Source organism: Tenrec ecaudatus, chromosome 8 (genome assembly GCF_050624435.1).
Source record: "Tenrec ecaudatus isolate mTenEca1 chromosome 8, mTenEca1.hap1, whole genome shotgun sequence".
NCBI classification, from domain to species: Eukaryota; Metazoa; Chordata; class Mammalia; order Afrosoricida; family Tenrecidae; genus Tenrec; species Tenrec ecaudatus.
In genome coordinates, this window is record NC_134537.1 from 155,704,412 (window position 1) to 155,727,433 (window position 23,022).

Below are 23,022 nucleotides of genomic sequence, written 5' to 3' on the forward strand. Positions count from 1 at the left end.
AGTGTCAGCAATCCTGAGATCTATATGTTCCCAAGGCAGGAGTTTTTCAAGTTGTATCTTGAATCCCAGCCTTCCGAGAGGACAAGGATCAGGTTACACTTTCTCAAGTCCCAACCTTCCTTGGGGCAAGCCTTTTGACTTACCGGAGACACCATCAAAGAGAATCAGCGAGGGAGAGGGCGCCTCACTGAAAAGCTGGGAGTGGGGTGCACACTTGGGATCCAGGAACTCTGTGCTGCAAAGCTCCGAGACCCAAGGAAAGATCAATGCCCAGGTAGCTAGAAGTCTCGAACTATCTCCAGGCTCACAGATGTTGAAAGGTGCTCCACCCACAGTGAAACGCACTGTTCCGCCCACGGCCCTCCCTGCCTTTCGGTGGGGTTCTAGAATCCATTGCGACAGCCACACAGAACTCAAAGCCAAAACTCATGATGATGGGGTTTCTTAGGGAAGCTAACAGGCTACAAAGGATCCAAAGCCAAACTCGGTAGAAAGCCACCCCCTTCCCCATCATCCTTCCGGTGAGCAGCTAGGGGTTTCGAACTGCTGACCTTCAAGTTAGCAGGCCAACTTTTTACCACTACATCATCAGGGCTTGTTACAAATGATCAGGACACCGATATTCAGACAGGATCACCTCTCCTTGTGGCATTAGATATAGGAGGCAGTCAGCAATCCTTGCTGTGTCTAGATGGATCTGCCCCTGTCCTCCCTCGGGGTCCCTCCTTGTGTATCTGTTTCCCTGCGTCTGCATACCCCTCTTTGAGACACCACTCAGAGGGGGTAAAGTGCAGACCCAGGTGACTCTGGAATGATCTCGTTAACAGTGAGAGCCAAAAAAAATACCCTTCCACACAGGACCAAATTCACAAACACGGGAGTTAATAGTTCGATATCGACTTGAAGTGTGTGGTGCTGGGAGCAGGAGGGAGCCAAGCTGACTCCCCCACACCCCAAGCTGGCTGCGGCTGAGCACATTCTGACTCACAGCCACCTGAGAGCCCAGGGCAGAATGCTCTGAGTTCTTGAGACCAATGCTCTTTAATAGATTGTCCCCACAGAGCAGCTAGTGGTTTCTGTTAACCTTGCAGTTAGCAGCCCAGTGCACAACCCACTACCCCACCAGGGTTCCTGGAATAGAGAGAGGGGGCTCCACCTTAATCCATAACTATGATTATAAAATTCACAGAGAAAACCTTGGAGAGTACAATCCTAGAATGCCTGAGCTGTAAGATGCTGAGACTTCGGGTCAGGCTGCTCGAGCTGCCACATAGTTGACAGGGAGACAGTGCCAAAAAGAGCAGAGGGATCCCTGGGGCCATTCCACATGGACATAGTCCCTAACTCAGACCGCTTGCATCATGCTCTCTGTCTGTGCCTCTCAAGCTTGATTTCCAAAATAGATAGTCTTATCTTTAATTCTCTTTCTCTTTATTGCATATTCTTTCATCTCCCCGGGTGGATAAGAGTCATAAAGAGAATGATTTATTTCACCCATTTTACAGGTGATCAGTCATTTTTATGTCCGTGGCCTCAATGGATTCCAAGCAGATCTGTAGACTACAGGCTGGGGAGGTTCCCTCCAGCTCTGAAAGGTGTGAGCTACACAGACTAGAGTACCCAGCAGAGTATCTGGCAAAGCGTGGTGATGGTAACTGCCATTAATGTGACCCGAACTCAAGGCAAACCCTGACACAAGGGAGCAGAACCCAGTCCAGTCTTGTGCCATGGACTGTGGAGGGGACAATGTTCCTTTTTGCTCCAAAGGGTTGGCATGAGCTGGCTTTTGGAAGTGACTCGCCAGCCTTTCTTCTTTGACTCGGTCTGGAAGGTTTCAGCAACCTCACAGTAGCTCACGCGCCTCCCAGGACCAGACAGGTAGTGGCTGTGCTTGGTCCAGGATCTAACCTGGGCCTCGCTCCTGAACGGTGATCATAATCCCATAGGACCACCACTGCCTCCGACAGGTCAAGGCACCCCCCCCCCACACACACACACACCCGCCTCTGGAAAAAGCCTGTTGAACAAATTAATGAACGAGGAGCTGAATGAATCATAGCCATCATTCATAAAAACCGCGTCTGGGGAAAATGCACGGGTTGGCGTTTGACAGGAGGAAGACTTGGTGAAAGGGAACCAACGGGTGGGGGGGTGAGGAGATGGAGCCTGGAAGCGACACGTTTCTTTCGGTGCTTGAGGCGGAGGCAGGAGGTGGCTCTCACAAGCCACCCAGAACTGAGCCTATTTAAAGATCTGGCAGGAGGAAAATTCCAATTACAGGAACTCTGAAACAGCAGGGTGTTGCTTCTCGAATCCCTGCCTCTTGCCCATCATCCCGGCCCAGATTGGAACTCGGGGGTGCGGGAGAACGAGGCTCCGTCCAGATGTTCAGTGGGTCCCACCAGCTCTCTGTTCCATTGTCTTTGTTGCCCCACCCGCCCCTACTCTTTTCCTCCTTACCCCTTGCCCACCTCCTGGTCTCAGAGGCTTCTGCCCCCCTCCCCATGTCCTTCCCCAGCCCTCGTCAATCCCCACTGTTATAAAAACAGACAGAACCTACTGACCATATTTCCCTGATCCTGAATGCAGGGTGACATTCCGGGGAAACCACCCCGGCTGTTTCCCTTTCTTTTCCTGGTTAGGGGCCTGCCTTTCTGCTGACTTCACTGCCCTTGTTTGGAGACGAGGGGGAAGATGTGCAGTCTATTACCCTTATAGACCAGTTCCTTTCTTCCTCTCTCTGCCATTTAAAAGGGCCTTTCTATTTGACTGAGCAAGAAAAGGAACTCTAAGAGAGGAATTAACATTGTCCCCATTATATTGTCCAATTAACACTTGTCCCGTCAAAGGCTGAGTAGGAAGCCGGGAGCTTTGGTCAATGAGAATTTTTAATCCCTCAGGTAAATGCAAAGTCGCATTGAGCAGCATCAAAGGGCGGATCTCAATATATTCTCTCCCCCAAGCCCTTGCACTCCCCCTCATGCATAGGACTGTATGGGACCGCTAAGTTCTGGTTTGAATTAGTTTCAACCTTCCTTTGTGGCCATGTTGGGTGGGAGGGGGGCGGGGGGATGGTTGCTTCTACATTAATAAAACCGCACCGCAGCTCTTAATTACACCCAAGACAAAGAAACAAACACGCACATGGGTGAAGTAATGACGGCCCAACCATCTTCTTTTTCTAAAAATCTATTTCCTCTCCACAGGTACTAGACCCAGCACCATTATGAACAAAGTCAATTATGCAAATAATTAATCCTTCCGAGGGATGGAATCTGGGGGTCAGTTTCTTCGTTCTATAGAACGCCAGAGTTCATTGAGATCGGACCCATGAGAAACGGATGTACAAGTAGGGTGGGAATGGAAAGTGGAGGGCAGGGACTCCTCGCCACCGCGTCGTTCTGCTGTCTCCTCTCCCCTCCACGGATGGCTAGCACACTTCTTTTCACACAGCAGGTGTTCCAAACTTACCAGCAAAAGAAGGTGTCTGGTTAAACGTGTTTGCCAAGATTAAAAATGAACGTAGGAGAAAAGTCAAGGTGCACTAGTAATTAAAGCCAAGGTGACACCATTTCCAAATGTCCATGCAGATCATTCCTGCCCAATTAGTAGGGATGATCTGAGAGCTTTCTGGAAGTACGTGCCAAAGGAGAACACGGTCCGCTGCAAAATCTCGATTGTCAGGCAATATATATTTACATCTACATCAAAGCCCAGTGGCAATGTTAAAGAACTCAACAGCCTATACGATTACTGAGCATTTTGATCAAAGATTATACAGAAAAATCCTAATCAAATGGGGAGCGGGGAAGGGAGGTATGATGCAGAGCAGAAGTTCCAATCCTCGTGGATTCCAGACTTTCTAGAGTCGTGAAGGTGAAAGGAGCCCCGGGAACCAACGCCCTGGGATAATCTTTAAGCCTTAAAACCAAAAATATCCCATGCTGTCTCCTTTATCGAAACAATAGCTTAGTTTAACTAGTTTTTTGTGCTTTTTTTTAAAAAGTCTGCCGTGAGCATTCTGTTTTCTTAAGGTCAATCTAGGTGGCTTAGCTAGCAATCTAGTTCCCCAAATTAGCCAATAAAAACATCATGGATCCCAACACAACATTGTCCAACATGCTCGCTGTAGACCTATCATCAGGGAGACACGGGTTGTGGCGGGCTAGTGGGCCAGGCAAAGGCAAGGGACACCTTTGGTGAGACGGACTGGGAGAGTGCTCACAGAGACTGACTCGAGCATGCAGGTGTTGTGAAGATGATGGAGGATCGAGCAGCATATCATCCTGTTGCCACTAAGCAGAAGCATTGACCCCAGCAGAACAAGCAGGTAACCTATGACATCTTTTGAGAAATAGGCCTCCCTCTTCAGCCTCTGGATGCACTGTCTGGTATGGTCCACAGATTTACAGAAGTATTCAGAATGGTGTCCAATGAAGATGTCTTGCCCCGAGACCCTCTCTCACTCTAGAGAGGTGGTCCCTTCTGAAGGCCAACATCATCAACAGCTAGCTGGGGGTGTCGATAATTCTGAAACCTAAGTAAGTTCATTGCCATTTCTTAGCAATCCAGGTACACGTACAAAGCTGAAGCTAGGCTGCCCTGTGAAGTACCCTCTACATTCAAGTGTAAGCCGACCTGAATATCAGCCAAGGCACCTAAGTTTACCACAAAAACTGCACTAAAAATGTGCTGAAAAACTCGCTTTATACACGAGTCTATACGGAATTCACTCAAAACCACAGTATCAAGAAAAGTTGATGAATGGGGGACTCATCAATTATAAACCAATCCCTGTCCACCAAGATGATCAAGTGTGGTCGCCAATGCCACATCCCGGAAAGCAAAGGGAGGGTCCCTGGATCCTTGTAATCTGCTTGTCCTCTCAGCAACCTCGAAGGCAGTAGCCACACAGACCCCCTGTCTGTCCCCTTCATTTCAGGGAGTGTTCCTTTACCCTGAAATACACAGCCCACATGAATACACAGCCCACATGATGGGACCAATAGGTAGCATCAGGATAAAACAAGAGAAAATTAAACTTGTCCAAGATCTCTTCTTGCCAGGACCCAAAATCAATGCTCATGGAAGCAGCAGACAAAAGATAAATTGGCACCTGGCATTGGGTAAATCTGCTGCCTGAGACCTTTCTAAAGTGGTGAAAAGCCAGGGACAACTTAACAGCACCAAACATGAACAGCCTGGGGCAGGGGGATCAAACTCCATGACAACACGGGGCCATTGGTGCAACAGGCAAGAGGCATGCGGGCCACATCACATTGACACATTTAGTTCAATTTATCTTTTGAAGTGGGAATTCAGGAATATGGATAGGATAATTAAAACCCTATATAATTTCTTTTATTTATTTAACGTACCATCTATACTCGAATATAAGCCAACCCAAGTATAAGCCGAGGTACCTAATTATTACCTGGGAAACCAGAAAAACTAATTAGCCGAGTATAAGCCTAGGGTTGAAATGCAGAAGCTATTGGTGAGTTTCAATAATCAAAACAAATGAAAATAAAATTACTAAAAATTGAGACATCAGTGGGGTAATGTATTGAAATATTTATTTTAAATAAAACACATAAATAAAAGGACAAGTAATTTAACATTAGTAAACCAGCACAGTAAGTGGAAAATAGGTTCAATAAAAACAATAAGGTACCAACAAGGATACCTTAAGAGTACTATTCCCTGAGCTCAATCAGCAACCAAGCTAAAATGTAAAGAATTAAAATCCTTCAAAACTGGATTCCTCATCATCATCCATATCCCAATGCAGAGCTTCAGCTGGTGTGAGGTCATCATAGACGCTGTCCTCACTGAGATCACCGTCATCGCCATCACTGCTGGCATTTTCATACAGAGCGCAGTCTTCACTGCGCTCTGTAAAAGGCTTATTCAAAGATACACGTCATAGGATGGCTCTGATTGGTTAGATGTGAGTAAACAAACATTCAAAACCCTGCAGTGTCAGCGGTGCTTTGAATGAACAGCAGAGAAATGGCAATCACCTGCGAAATAACGGGCGCTTGTCCTGCTACCTCTGGGTGTGTGTGTATGGGGGGGGGGGGGCAGCAAGATGTTACACCTGCTGGGGTACCACTGACCCGTATATAAGCCGAACCCCAGTTTTTCAGCACATTCTTTTGTGCTGAAAAACTCAGCTTATACACGAGTAGATACGGTATTTACGAAACTAAAATTATTCTTCTTTACCCAAAACTTGCCAGTGCTTTCCTCCGTCTAGTTGCCACATATCTCTTATGATCTGACCGGAAAATATAACAAAGTCACTAATGAAACACACAAAATGGTGGACATCTGACAAGCGTGATGCACCATCGTAATGGCTTCCCTCTAAAAATGTTATCTAGTGCTGCCGCTCGGTATGATTCATAACAACACAGCCCAGAGTGCTCTTTTTAACCTTTCGCTATTGAGATCTGTTCACATTCCATGACATTGAGAGTGGCTGACATATTGCTTCCAAACGTCGCCGGAACGGAGTCAGCACATTCATACACATCCACAGACCCCCTAGGAAAGGCACTGGGCCACATGTGTACTCATCTTCAGTAGTTAAAGGGTTAGCGGTATTGCCTCGATCTCCCCTAAGCGCTATTCATAACAATTTTTTTCTATTTTCATTTTATTTCAGAGCATCGCGGGCAACAAAAAATTACCTCGGGGCCGCATGTGGCCCGAGGGCCACCGGTTGACACCCCTGGTCTAGGGTCCTCTCTGATTCCTCTGGTCTCTGTTCAAATGACGCCTCATTAGACAACTTCCCTGACAACCTCAGGAAAAATAGGACATGCATGTTTCCACTACTTTCTGCTCACTCTACAGTTCTGCTTTCTTTTTTCCACAAGCAGCTGTCAGGAAATCAAATGGCATTTGGGGTAAATTTTCTGCAAAAGAAGTAACAATGAAATTATCGTGGGGCTTGTGTGTAGAGAGATAGCGATCGAGAGGTAGCTAGATAGACATTTACTTCTATTGAGCTGTGGTACCATACAGTTCAACAGTTCAAGGGAATCAAGAAGCCCCGTGAAATCATCACCACACTCAAGGTTGGCACGTTTTCTTCCTTGTTGCGCCTGAGGCTTTACACTCCCCGTTTTCCCACACACCCCCCTTTATATCTTTCGCCTTTCTCTCACTACTCCTGTGTTCTCAGCGCCTTCCATGTGCCCTGGTTCGTTGTAGATGCTCACGAAATACTTCTCAAATGACTGAAGCGAGGGGGCACGAAGCCACCTAAACCCTTCTGTAGTCACCTAAACCCTTCTGTAGTCAGTTGTCAGAAGCCACCTAAACCCTTCTGTAGTCAGTTGTCAGCCAGCGAAGATCGAAGATCGCTGCAGGGAGCGTGGCAGGGGGGGCCTCCTGCAGGGAGTGAGAGTTGGCTGGCCACTGAGGGTCAGGAAGCACTCGGATTGTACTAATGATGATGAGGGTGGTCGTATAATTTATTGCCCAAGACAGGGCACTTTGAGAGGGAATGAGGAGCTATTAATAATCACATTAGGGCAACAAGCATAAAAGAGAACTACCCCCCAAGCAACCCAAAATTTATGATCACACTAGTGATCATTAACTAGTAAATGGAGACCCTCTTGCCAGTCTGTATGTGTGTCTGAGTGTCTGTGTGTCCTCTTAAATATATAGACATAACTAAATTCTGCTGTAGGACAAGAAGGGCCCCTCTTTTGAGGAGGGGTACCCATTGCCATTTATCCCCCAAAGAGGTAGTCCTCACACAGGACAATGCTCTGAAACAAAATTACAAGTAAAGTGCTGAGGGAACTCCCTCCCTGAGATCCAAGTTTCCCAGGTCTCCCTTATTTAGAGCTTTATTTTGAGTTTTATTTACAGCCTCTATATGGACATTGAGGCTGTAACTAGGATTCAGGAGCTAAAATGTCTGGGACCTTCAAGGCATCTTTGAGCACAGTGATTTTCAAACTTTTTTCTTAGCAGACCAAAAAAAATGTAATAAATCAAATGATTAGCATTCCATTGTAATAAAACTAAATTAGAAACTTTAGTCCAATTAAGGGCAGGAGCTCAAAGGTCCGCTTTCTCTTCCTCTTCCTTGGCCATTCTGGCTAAGTGGTTCCCATACAGTCAGTGCATGATGCCCCCTGAAGCGTGGTTAGATCGGGATTCTATAGGCAGGTGACTCCCCCAGATCGAATTAAGGTTAGTGTCCAATACTAGCCTCTGCTAGGCCACACGGGACTTGGCTTTTGTACGGTTTATTTTATGTGTGCATGTATTTACTTATTGATTGATGACCGTCATCATGCTGTCCTCCAAGTGTGAACATGTGTGCGGGTCTAACAGCACCAGAAAGAATTATCAGCCCGCTCCGCTGCAAACACACAGAGACCAGAGGTAAACTTCAAATGACTTACCTACAGAGTTAGCCAGGATCCACCAAGAGGCCACTTCTGTGGAAGGCAAGGAATGCAGGGTTCTCGCCTCCCCCTGGTTTTCCCTTTATCTCCCCTCTTATTTATTAATTTCTCAACCGTCCCTGGTTAGTCACCCATCCTATTGCTTTCTGCAAGGTTAAGGCCCAAAAATGCCTTCAGCGTTGGTTCTATCCCGAAAGGCGTCATCAGTGGGTGCTGAATCAGTGTCAGGACTAGCGTGAGACCAGAGAGGCATCTGGATCCGGCCTGGAGTGCAGAAGTTATGGAGCCTCGCTCATGGGGTTAAGTCAGTCCCCAGGTACAGCCTACATGCCTCGCTGGCTCATCTTCATCCTGGCTCTGCCAAAACACCGCCTTAAGAACACATTAGCAGCACATCATCCAACAATGGTTGCAGCAGTACATTGACCGGGAGCTGCCAGAAACTTAGGCCGGATTCAGAAGAGGATGTGGAACTCTGGCTAGCATGGCTGATGCCAGATTGATCTCGGATGAAAGCAGAGAATCCCGGCAAGGTGTTGGCTTGTGTTTTATTGACTATGTTACAGCATCGTATGGCTGCGTGGATCATCACCAACTAGGGGTAGTCTTGAAAAGAATGGAAATTCTAGAACCCTTAACAGTGCTCGTGCCCAAACCTGTGGGTGGAACAGGCAGCAGTTATCACAACAGAACAAGGAAATGCTGCATTTTATAAAATCAGGAAAGGTGTGTGTCAGGATTGTCTCCTCTCACCATACTTATTCAATCTGTATGCTGAGTTGAGTAAATCCTCAGAGAAGCTGGACGATATGAAGAAGAATGTGGCATTGGGATTGGTGGAAGGCTGCTAACAACCTGTGATGTGTAGATCTTGCTGAAAGTGGGGAGGGGTTAGAGCACTTACTGATGACGATCAAGAATTGCAAGCTTCAGTGTGATTCACAATGTAAAAAAGAACAACAAAAATCCTTACAACTGCATGCAAGGTCACATCCTGATAAATGAAGAAGATTTGAAGTTGTCCGGGATTTTGCCTGGCTAGGTTCCACATCAAGGCTGACGGAAGCAGTAGTCAGGAGATCAAATTTGGCATGGCATTGTGTAAATCTGCTGCAGAAGACCTCTTTAAAGTGTGGTAAAGCAAGGATATGACTTTGGGTACATCTAACCCAAGCCGTGGTATGTTCAACTGGCTCATATGCCCGTGAAAGTTGGACATGGAATAAGGAAGATGGAAGGAGAATTGATGTATCTGAATGACAAAATTGGTGAAGAATATTCAGAATACCATGGACTGCCAGAAAAACAACTGTATCTTGGAAGAGGTACAGCAGGATGCTCTTTCGAAGGAAGGAAAGCAAGACTTCATGTACTTTGGACATGTCCTCAGGAGAGACTAGTCCCTGGAAAAGGATATGAGGCTGGGTAACGGAGAAGGACAGTGGAAGAGAAGACTCAACAAGACAGATTGACACAGTGCCGCCAACAATGGGCTCAGTCATCACCACTGTAAGGGTGACACAGGACCAGGCAATGTTGGTTGTAAATAGGGTTGCTAGGCGTCAGAACTGACTTGACAGCACCTAATAATAATCTCTCCGGTCATCCGGTCTCTTCCGAGGGGAGAGTCTAGAAGAGGTCCCTCTTGCTAATATTGCCCCCTTCTTGTTGGTAGCACTGATAAGTCCCCATGCTAATGGCCCTACCCCATTGACGGTGAAGAGAGTAAAGTAATGGCGGGGCACAGGGATCAGAGCACCTGCCCTCTTTAGAGGGCTGGCATGCCTGAACAGTCGTGGCTTGATCATAGGCTTCCACAGGCACCCAGCAGCCCGAGGGCCCATGGACGCTGGTGGACCTGACCGCCATCGCTCCATTTCCCTGTGTTCTTAAGTGCTGGGTAGAGGATGTTTGATTAAGCGAGACTGCACTTTATAACCCATCCGTTTCAAAAGCCTTAAAGCTCTTCCCAAAACTGAAAAAGGGGGAAGGAGGGAAGGTGCTGGGCTGAGAAATGATTTGCGAGACAAGACATTATTTGGAAAGCCCTGTTGTTATTCATGCCTTGGGAGAGAGAGGCATGTTTCTCGAAAATGAGTTCTATTTCCACAGAAAATGCTGCAAGCTCACAATAAAACCAATCGACTTTATGAACCCCAATATCCTGGGAGTACTGTATCAGATAGGGCATGTCATGCTCAACCTGGTCATCGGGTTTGAATTCCAGGTCCACCCCGGCGGGTTCTGTTTCCATCTACAAAATGTGAATGTCACCGTCCTCACTCCCTTGCCTTGTCGGGAAGATTGATTAAATGTTCATACATACATACAGCTCCTGGCATATGGAATGCCTGTCGCATTAGTGTTCGCTCTTGTTTTCATCCTCACCATCATCCCCATGTTGCATCTGAACTAAGTGAGTCTAAGTCACGCGTTAGGATTAGGTGGCAGGTCTGGCTCTCACTGTACCGCCTCTGCCGGCCCTGCTCGTGTGCAGGGCAGTGCACGGTACCTTAGGAGGTATCCTTGAGATCTTAAGCCCAGAAAGCAGACAGGGGAGGGATAGTCTTTCCTATTTGACAAACCTGTCGGCAACAGCCATTCAGTATTCTCTTTAGGCTGCAAACCGAACGCCTGGTGATCTGAACCCCCTCCGTGCCCCCATGGGAGAAAAGCCTGGCCATTTGCTGCCCCCAACAGCCAGCAGGGCAGCTGCCCTCTTTCACCTAGGGTCACTCTGAGTCAGACACTGACGTGATGGCATCTAACCACAAGAGACACTTACAAACAGGCAAACGCATGCACAGCAGCCTTTCCTGGGAGCCTCATAGGACATCCTAGGAGGCCAAGATCCGCTGAACTTCCTTGAGTGACAGTGTCTGGACTGCTCCCTCACTGATGCCCTACACCACTCTGCTAGCATGCACACCTTCTGCCCAGGGCCTGGCCTCACACCTGTCCGAAACACAGCCACTCACTCTACTCCATTACCACCTCACAGCCACTGACACACAGAGAAAGATGGGACCAAGACAGGTAGCCTCAGGTCTCTGCGTTAATAAGAAACAAAGCTTAGGATCCAGAAACAACCTGTCGACAACTTGTCTAAGCCAGTTGTTCCAAGGATGGGAAACTGGAGCTCTGAGAGGAAAAAGGGTCTGACAATAGTCACAGAGGAGAAGTCTCTAACCAGATCTTTTGACTCCCAGGCTCAAACTCCGGGCACTGGACAGCCTGCTCTCTGGCTCTCCTCTCTCCTTGACAATATGACACCTAGGACTCAATCGGGATTCAGTTTCTCAGTCACTCCTTCCCCTTCTACCTCCACATACCAGCTCTCAGACTTGGAAAAAGTCACGCGTTGAGTTTCCTTACCTGAAAAGTTTTGATATTTAAAAATCCATAGTTACCCAAGTATTAGTTGTGTGATTTTCAACAAATTAGTTAACTCCTCTGAGCCTCAGATTCCTCTCAGCCAGGACAAAGAGTTAAAGCAAACTAACTCACTGCCTTTGAGTTAGTTCCAAGTCATAGTAACCATGAAGTCAGAACTGGCCCCTTTAGGTTTCCAAGCCTTTCAATCTTTACAGGCATAGACAGCCTCATCTTGCTCCATTAGAACAGCTGGTAAATTCGAACCCTTCACCTTGTGTAAGCAGCACAGATGTAGCTCAATGCACCATCAGGGTTCCTGTCCAATAGAAAGGGGTTAACTTTGCATATTTCCTGATAACCAGAAGGTTAGAGGTTTAACACTACCCAGAGGCACCTGGAAAGAAAGGCCTAGAAATATATTTTCCAAAGTGAGCCATTAAAAACTGCCAAGAGCACACTCCTACTCTGAGAACAATGAGGTTGCAAGAAATTCGACTCAGGGCAACTGTGTTGTTAGAGTTGGGGGGTAGGGGTTGTTAATTGTTAGTATTATTGGTGCTTATTTGTTACTAGTATCATTTGTGTCCCATTTTTCTTAAGCATAAGATGCAAAAATGCATGTTGAATATGAAATAGGTATTAAGAAAGTCATACCTGCCTTCATCCTGTCATGAAATTATTTATCCTAAGATATCATATTTATTAATAGTTGGCATGCTTTATTACCCAGGATCTTAAAAGAGTCAGGTACAATTCTAAAGACTGGGTCACATCAAGGAACAAGGCATGCAAAGATAGTGATCTCATGACACTATATTATAATGGAAGAAATATTGTCGATGATGAGCATGAATTTTAAAATAAAGATAAGGGCAGAGGTAGGTTGTTGTTGGTTGTTTTGAAGTATGTCCCTCAAAATGCTTACTGTAACTTCTAAACTCTATGGCTATCTTTAGGAGCCCAATTTGCATATTGGGTTATGTGATGGGCTGCGAGCCACAAGATCAGCAGTTCAAAGATACCAGTTTCCTTGAAGGATAAAAATGAGGCTTTCTACTCCCATAAAGACCAACCGTCTCCGAAACCCAGAGAGGCAGTTCTACTCTGTCCTACAGGCTCTCCGTGAGTTGGATCAACTCAGTGACCATCATTTGAGTTTTATGGTTATGATTTTAATCCATTTTGGGGATGGATTGTGTGTATAATATTAGTGAGATAGGATTAGTGGGAGGCGTTTCTTCAGTGGATCTCTTTTGAGGCAGTGAAAAAAGCACATTAGCAAGGAGGTCTATGGGTAAACCTGACCAATGTAGGAGGCATCAAAAGAAGAGGGAAGGAACACATAGAGTCACTCTGTCAGTGATAACTGGTCGATATTCAGCCCTTTTAGGAAGTAGCATCTGCTCAAAACCCAATGGTGTCGAAGGAAGAAGTCCAAGCTTCATTGAAGGCATTAACTTAAAAAAAAAAAGAGCTTCAGGAATTGGCAGAATAGATGCCAAGACATTTCCACAAATGCATGCAGCGCTGGGACCCTTCGCTAGTCAATATCAAGAAATGTGGAAGACAGCCACCTGGCCAGCCAACTGGAAGAGATCCATACTCGTGAGAATTCCTAAGAAAGATGACCCAGTGGGATGCAAAAATCTTTGAACAATATCATAAGTATCACATGCCAGTAAAATGTTGCTAAAGATAATTTTTTAATGGGTGTAGAATTACATCAATTGGGAGTCGCCAGAACTTCAAGCAAAATTCGCAAGAGAATGAGGAATGAGCGGTACCCTCGCTGACATCAGGTGGGTCTTGACTGAAAGCAGAGAATAGCAAGAAGATGCTTAGCTGTGTTCGACTGACTGTACAATAGCATTCTGTTGTGGATCATAACAAATTAGGGGCCACTTTGTGAAGAATGGGAATTATAGAGCACTTAACTGCTCGCTTGAAATTTGTACACTCTGTCCCTAGACAGATGGAAAGTTGCTTGAACAGAACAAAGGAGTACTTGTACAGTTTAAAAGAAGGGAAAGGAGGCATCGGCATCGAATCGCTTCACCATCCTTACTCAATCTGTATGCTGAGATCATAATTCACGAGTTTGGTTTTTTATGAAGAAGAATGGAGCCTCCAGATTGGGGGGGAAGTCGTGAATGATCTGCAATAGGCAAGTGACATCAACTTGCTTGCTGAAAGCAAAGAGCACTTGAAGGACTTAGAGAGGAAGAGCAGAGACTACAAACTCCCGTTGGGCTTACAGTTTAATATTAAAACAAAACAAAAATATAATAACAATAGTTAAATATTGTTTATTTATAATGGGTTCCTGAGGATGGGAAGTGGGGGGAGGGAAGGACAAAAGAGGCACTGATAGCCAAGGGCTGAAGTAGACAATGTTTTGAAAATGATGATGGCAATATATGTATAAATTCGCTTGATAGAAGTGATATATGGATCGTTATATCTGTAAGAACCCTCAATAAAATGATTTTAAAATAAAACAATAACTTTTAAAAAAGAAAACAAAAAGCTCCACAACTAGTTTAGTAAACAGCATCATGATCAATGATGAAAAACTGGAAGTTGTCCAGAATTTCATTTTATTGGGAACCACAATCCAGACTTACGGAGGTTTGGGTGCCACTGAGTCAACTGCAACGCATGGAAGCAGCTGTCAAGAAATCCACCGACATCCTCTGCTACAAAAGACTTCCCCAAAGGGATCAAAAGTAAAGGCCTCACTCTGAAGACTTCGGCACCCATGACCCATGCCATAGTCTTTGCAGTTGCTTCTTTCACAGGGAATCGCTGGACAATCGATAAGGAACACCAAAGAATTGATACATGTGGATGACGGTGTTGACACAGATTATTGGATTATCGCATGAACTGCCAGAAGAACAGACAAATCTGTCTTGGAAGAAGTACAGCCGAAATGCTCCTTTAGAAGCAAGAGTGGTTAGCCTTTGTTTCATCGTCTTTGCACATGTTATCAAGGGGGAGGCTGGTCCCTGTAGAAGGACATCTACTTGATAAGACGGCCGACTGACATCGGGAGTGCAAGAATGGGCTCCAATATAAGAACAATTGTGAGGATGGCCTAAGACCAGGCAGTGTTCTCTTCCGTTTTACATGAGTCACTAGCCTTAATCTCTTTCCCACTCAGCCCCTCACATGAACAGGAGAGAGAATGGAAGAGAGATGCTCAGCATATGAAAATCGCCCAGGAGCAAATACTTCAGAAGAATTTCAGAATTTTTGTCTTCTTGTCTCTTCTCCCAGAAAAGACAAGAACTTTTCTCCTAAGCTGACAGAGAGAGAAAGCTTTTCCCTGGAGTCTGAACCCAGAATTCAAACATATATCTCCCTAAGCTGTTGAAAAATAAATGTCTGATTGTTAAAATCATCCACTTGCGGAATTTCTGCTGTAAAAGCTCTGGATAAGTAAGATAGCACGTGGGACTAAGAAGTGGGACCCCCTTCTCTAACAAATACTTCCCATGTGAAACTGGCGTGGGAAAGCGGTGAACGGTGAGGCTGGGAGACTTTCATGGCACCCAATCAAAAGGAAGCTCCTAGGAGCCCTGCCAGTGTCCGCGTGGCCTGCCAACACCTGGGTCAGCAATTCGAATCCACCAGCTCCCGTAAAGGTCGACAGTAGGGTGTCGATGCGCAGGAATCGACTAATTAAATCGAGATTGAATTATGAGTTAGAGGGTAGTAAAAGCGAGAGTAGCATTAGGGATAAAAGACGATGGGGAGGGAGAAGAAGGAAGGAAGACGAGCTATGGAGGAAGTCTCCATTATCTTGAGAATACCTCTGGTGTTGCCGACAAAATGATGCTAGAAATGTGGGTATTAACAGTGCTTCTGGGGTTACTTTAAAGGAAAATGATGGATGTGATGGGCGATGGAGGAAGGATAACGCTTTTTCTTCAGTAGCCATGTACTTGCCTACGTTATGCTCAGCTGTTGAGTAGGAGGCCTACCTTGTACGTGAAGAACTTGGAGATGTACTGATGAGATTGCTATGCCAGATCTTAAAGGGGCCATGTGGTTTCTCCTCGCTGCATATAGTACTACGAGAAGAAAGAGAGAAGGCTTAAAAATGAACTTTGCGAAATGAAATATAAATATTTGGAGAATTCTGTTGTACAAACTAAGAACACGTGTTCGAGAGTGTCACCACGGATATGGCTACACAACCTGTGTTAACTATATTAAGCTGGTGACGGGTGGACCTAACTAACGACCAGCAGGTGCCCATCAGCTTAAAAGGAAGAGGGCAGAAAGAACAACCGAAAAAGACACTGTCTGTCCCTATGAATTCTACAGACAGGACACAGGCCTGAAAAGCTGCTACATCTGCTGTCCTCCAAGGAGAGCGTCCACCAATCTGAATTAAGTGAATCTGAGAAGATCAAGGAGAAAAGAGCGCCAACACGAATCCCTCTATCAGTAGAATCTTCCCAACACGCACCTGCCCTTACTCACGCCCACACCCACCCTGGTCAGAGAAGAGACTCAAACACAATTGATGGTGGATGACAATGACCGTGTTCAGTTCCATAAGGCTTTCCTTGGTACCCAGAATCTTGTATCAGTATTTCCAGGTCTTAGGACCGTCATCTATCTGGCTTACCCCAGCCCTCCATACTAACGAGCCATGTAGCATTACACCACACATGGAAAGGGGCAGGATTAAGAAGCACCGCTAAGCCAATAGAGAAACACAGTTTAAGAGTTCAAAGAATGGGAATCTGCCAGGAGCCCTGCCCCTTCAGGTGTTGGCATATAATAAGCCTTGTAAGGTTCTTTGGGCAAACTATTGAATGATACAAGAAGCATCAAAGAAGATGGAAAGAATACACTGTACTTGGAAAGAGTCACTGTGCCACAAGGAACTGGTGGACCAGATGACCGTTTCAGGAGGCAGCATCAGAGCAAGAAGAGTCCATGCTGCTCAAGGAAGAAGTTCACACTGCTTTGAAAGCTTTGGACAAAAAACAAGGCTCCGGGAATCGATGGAATACCCATTGAAATGTCTCAATGGACTGAGGAGGCACGCCAAGCCTGAGGTCCCATCTTCTACATCGTAACCCAGCCTGCCTCACGATTTGCTCAGCACACAGATGAAAAAGTATGATGAGAGGATCCAACCCGGGAAGACACCTTTCCTGACTTTAAACCGCGGTCCCTTGTCCTGGTGACGCAACTGCCTCCTGACCCGGAACAAGTTTGGGAAGGACACAGTGAAGTGTTCTGGAATTCCCATTCTCCTCGAGGTTAGCTAGCGTTTGTTACGATCCATCCTGTCCAACGTCTTGGCGTAGTCAATAAGACACAAGGAAATATCTTTCTGGCCTTCTCTGAACCAAGACATATCTGACATCAGCAATGATTTCTCTTGTTTCGCATCCTCCTTCGAATCCGGCGTGAACCTCTGGACACTCCCTGTCAATGTATTGATACAACCGCCGTTATATGGTCTTCAGTAAAATTTTATTTGCATGTGGTATCAATGATATTGTTCTATAATTTGAGAATGGTTGAATCTCCTTCTTTTTTGAATGGATCTCTTCCAGTCAGCTGGCCAACGAGCTGTCTTTCAGATTTCCTGGCTCATCCGTGTGAGTTCCCGAGGCAGACTGCAAGTAGGTGCAGGGGTATAGTCAGATATGGTGTATTTGTGTGTGTTTCTTTGTTACCTGTAGGCAAATAATTCTCCATTCCTCATCTCTTCTGGTTCTTCCCACTGCTTTTGACATTTTGTTAAACATGATCATCTCTGGGATAGAATGATATTTCAAGAATATCAAGAAGCGATCAAGGATTCTCTCCAGGATGAACAAGATAAGAAAACAGAAACCATACGCTTACCTATCTGTAATGTGCACTCACTGCAAGTGTAAAACACAGTGATCCATGAATAGCTGTTATTATATGTTATAAATCTGTATCATTATCCTGAAAATCCTCCTGTCATTAGATACATTGAGAACTATTATGTTTTCTGAATAAAGGGAAACTAGGTGAATAGAGGTTCTGAAGGTTTCAGGGCAGGGATGGTGACAGGGGCAGGGTGGCCTTGGAAAGTCAGGAGCCTGAGACCTACTACTGAAAACCTTTGATTCCAATGGAAAGGCTTGGCCTTTCCCCAACTTTCACTGAGGCTGTATCTAAGTTGGCTTTTTCACTGCCCTTCTGTTTTAAGGATCCAAGTTTTTCTTTTCCATTGTCTACTAAAGCCTGTGTTCATGACAGGAATTCACCTCAACTGACCATTCAGGAGGCGATCATACTGAGTAATTAATTCAATAACAACGTCATGTTTTTGTTTAGTAAACGTTTCGTGAGGCACTGTTCTGTCAGTGGGGCATGGTGACAGCTCAGAACTCAATCCTCACTTCCAGAATCGTGGCATTCTGTGATATGGTGGACCTTCAAGGGTGGGTCCTGATAGAGCACTGAAATCTGAGAACACGTCCTGAAGAAAATTCCCTTTAAAGGGGGAACGAAGGGAAAAGAGGATGTGAATATGAGGAAAACTGCATTTCATGTAGAAGAACGGTCATGAAGAACTGCTTAGAGGCAGGGTACACGCAAAAGATGTTTAGAAAATGGTGCCTAGACACCCCATTACAGAAGGGTCTCAGGGAAGAGATAAGCCAGTCAGCGTGTAGTGTAGCAGCGATGAAATATACAACTTTCCTCTAGTTCTTAAATACTTCGTACTCTACCACCACCCCCACTATCATGATCCCAATTCTACCTTAAAAATCCAGCTAGACCAGAGGATGTGCACTGGTACAGATAGGAACTGGGAACACAGGGAATCCAGGACAGATGAACCCCTCAGGACCAGTGGTGAGAGTGGCGATACCAGGAGGGTGAAGGGAAGGTGGGGTAGAAAGGGGGAACTGATTACAAGGATCTACACATAACCTTGTTCATGGGGGATGGACAACAGAAAAGTGGGTGAAGGGAGACGTCAAAAGTGTAAGATATGACAACATAATAATAATTTATAAATTATCGAGGGCTCATGAGGGAGGGGGTGTGGGAAGGGAGGGGGGAAATGAGGAGCTGATATCGAGGGCTCAAGTACAAAGGAAATGTTTAGAGAATGATGATGGCAACAGATGTACAAATGTGCTTGACACAATGGATGGATGGACGGAATGTGGTAAGAGTTGTGCCAGCCCCCATTAAAATGATTTTTTTTTAAGAAAGAAAATGGTGCTAGACCAGCTAACTGAAAAAGCAGAGACAGTCAATGACGGGTTAGCATAAGTGAAGTCTTCTTTTATGTAGTGTATCAATCTAACAAAGGTTAGGCGGGTATTTTTAAGGCTAGGGAGTCAAGCAGGGTCAACAGCAAGCACTTTTGAAGGTCACAGTAAAGACTATCTTTCTGGTCAGTTAGAAACCAGCAAAGGAAGCAACACAGGTCAGACTGTGGCTGGAGAGAGGCCTCTGGAGAAGAGAAGAGACTGCTGTAGAGGAGAGATGATGAAGTCCAAACGCAAGTCCAGGGAAGAAGGACAGAGACAGACTAGCAGACCTGGCAGATGCCACGGCAGTGGGAGAGCATGTGGTGTCCGCTGGGAATACGTGGGGTAGAAAAACCAAACACATGTAGCTGCCTCCCTGAATTGACTCCATTTTCTACCCAGGTGGCCTTGAGCAAAAACCTGTTTCACGTGTACAATGATGCTAACTATTACCTCCTGCCCATCACGGATGTGAAGATTCAATGACATTTTGTGCTGGCATCAGTAAAAACGGTTGCCATCAAGTTAATTCCGACTCGTGTCAGCCCCATGGGTGTCAGAGTAGAAGTTAGACTCCACAGGGATTTCAGTGGTTGAGTTTTACGAAGTCGATTGAATTGCCTTCCAAAGTATCACTGGATGGATTCAAATGGCCCACCTTTGGGTTAGCAGAAAATCCTATTACTGATTTGCCCCACCCATGACCTTCCATCTAACTCAGGATGTCCGCTGGCTCCCTTCCCCCGACTCTTTCATATAAGGAAATTACAAGGAGGAATAGCTTTACCTAAAGGTGCCCGGCTAGACGTATTCAATAGTCTACCCGGTCTGCCTCCTAGCCCGGTATTTTTCCACCCTTCTGTGACATTATTTTTATTATAAACAAAATGTGGATTCTCTCTGGCAGCTTGTTGACAAGAATGAATCAAAAGGGGAAAGAATCTATCAGTCACTACTATTGAGAACGTACTCCTGTTGGGTCTAGCAAAAGAACAAGATAAAAACAAATATACTCCGTGCAGCTGTTAAATTGGGTCGTGAATGGAGGCTGACATACTCTGTGAGGGAGTTGAATGTGTTTTTCTCGCTGTGACTGGTTGACACCGTGCCCTGGTGTGAAGCAGGAAGCTTGCCTGTGTTGTTGGATAGTCACGTGTCCAGAGACAGGGCAGCCCACCGATGTCCCATGGGCTCCGCGTGACCACCAGGAGAACCCGTGTTTCCTCGGCAGGCCCCTGAGCAAGTCTCCGGGTTTGTCAGCAAACAGCTTTCCTTTATCAGCTCAACTTACAAAGTGAAGGAGCAGCTCCTCCGCTCTGGAAACAGTGCAAGGTACCAGCTGGAATCAAAGGGAAGCCAAGGTCACTGGCCTGCATGGGCGAGAGTGGACCTTGACTACAAAAGACCAGCAGCTGGGTAGAGGGGCATCCCGCTCCTCAGCCTCCCAGCAGTGTGATCCTGGACAAATGGATGGAGTTTCCGTGTCCTCGTTCGCAAAATGCCTATTCTAATTGTACCTACACGCAAGGATGTTTTAAGGATTAAAATAGATAGAGATGATGAAAGTGTCTTAGGAATTTAAAATGCTGCTTCTACGAGGGATATGATTGGAATGACTACTGGCTCCCCAGAGCATTCGTCCCCATTAAGCTGCTCTCCAACTGGCATATGCAGGGAGAAGTGGGCTGAGCAGGATAAGCCACATTCTCCCTCTGAACAGTGGTTTAAGTTGCCTCCAACCAGCAGTCCTGCCTCTACGCATTGCCTCTCTCTCCATGGTCTTCCTTTGTCCTCACCACTTTCCCGGATATGCAGTTTGGGTTAGGTCACGTCGCTTCCTAACCATAACTCTTCTCGCCTACCTAAGGGGGACCATGATATTGACCCTGCTCAGCATGTGACCTCGTGGCGAAGCCATCCAAAAGATGTGCCAGCGCTTGGACCAAAAACCTTAGCAGGCAGCACATGCTAAAACGTAACTCTTGCCAAGTGATGTGGCCATTCCGCTTCTTCCTCTTCCATAACAGAGATGTAAAAAGGCATAAATGAGAGGGGCCGTGTGAGACATGAATGGCCTTGCATCTAAACCCCCGGCGCTGTGTCTGGTCCGTTGTGGGTGTTTAACGGAAGGCTCTCTTCTAGCTCCACTGTCCTTCTCATCCCCTATTTGGTCCACAAGGGGATTTAGTTTTCTTTTAAGTGTTAGCCCAAATCTGTGGTAAATTAAGTCAACCTAACAAGCTGCTCCAGACTCCTTTATTCAGGAAATAGCTTCACCGCATCCTTTGTTCTCTTGTTTCTCTAAAACTCCAGAACCACCCAGCCCAGCTGTGGGGCAAGACTGAGCAGGATCCCTTTCCTGTCTCGGCTGCACTGGGGGCGGAAGACATCGCCATTGTGAACATGATGTGCACATCGTATTTGACCTCTGGGGACACCAGGGAGGTGGAGACTCCAACTCCTCACTGTCCCAGCCTATTCCCTAGAGGCAGGGGTCAGACAAGCCTCCACCTTCCCTCTTTCTCGACCCTAGTCTGACACCCGCACTCTGCCGACTGCACTCTGCCACTCTGCTGGCTTCCAGGGTCCACTGCAATGGCCACAGCGAACTCCCGGCCATGATGGGGGTTTCCTAGCCAAGTTCTTGGTTACCACAAGTTGGGATCAGTAAACAGCAAGGCTACAGTTAGAGGCCTACAGCAGCATCCCCCCCCCCCTCTTTCTGGTCCATAGCCTCTCCGCCATGTGGTCCCTTGGTTTTTGCCACTGTGGACCAGGAAGCTCACCTCCGCTCTGCCTCACAGTTTCATGCTTTCAGCGCTGCTCCTCTGCTCTGCTTCACGGTCTCTTTGCTTCAGCCTCTGCGCTTGGCATGGGGCCATCTCCATGCCTTCATCATTCAGGCAGGGACTTCAAAGTGCCACACTGCTGCCTTTTCTTCCTCAATGACCCCAGCATTCTCTCCCTCCACCCGCCCCCCCCCCCACTCCCACCCTTCCAAGGTGGCTCTTTTATACTCAGAAAGAATGTTTTGACAGAGGTGTGGCTTGTTTTTTTTCAATCTTTTAGTAGACAACACCCACCCCCCAAACAAGGAAACAAAGGGTGGTGACTGCATTGACCCCTTTTAGTAAGGTAGAGAGACTCAGAATACACCCCACCTTAACGCTGCACATTAGCATAACAGAGAACCCCCTCAGAAACGGGATCAGAACCACCGAATTAGAGGCTAGAATTGATATTGCATCACAAAAGGGCTTGTGGATAGAAGAGCCACGTTTGGAAATTTCACTTCTGTAAAGCCATCTAGTTGATTTCCATTCATAACAACATTACAGGACAGAGTAGAACTGCCCAGTGGGATGTCCTAGGCTGGAATCATGTCAGATTGCCTTGTCTTTTATTCTGCAAAAGAAAAACCACTGAAACCTCTACACACACACACACACACACACACACACACACACACACGGCAGGAACACTTACCTGAGAGCCGGGCTCCCAAGTTAATGTGGCTGGATAACAGCCAGGGCGCACAAATACTCCAACAATCATTTCAGCATCAATGGAAACCCACTCCCAGTATTTAAATCTCAGTTTGCTGGAGGGCATGGATTCTGACCATCACTTCCATGAATGCATGGGAGGTTGAATGATTTTGCCAAGATGCACCCGTGCCAAGCAAGTGTTCAGTGTGCACCAAATATCGTGCCCCGCATTTGGGATGCGTTGGCCAACCAAACAGACTGTTGTCCTTATAGAACAAACTGACCTCCAAAACAACAATCTTAGGGAAAGAAAGATCTATCTAGAGAGACCCAGAACCCCAGCTCCTCTTGGGGGCCTGAGAGACATCGACTGGGACTGGAGGATGAGTCGGACTGAAGAAGGAAGAGACGTGGTAAAGGGAGCGGCTCTCTTTATGCATTCACACAAAAGGA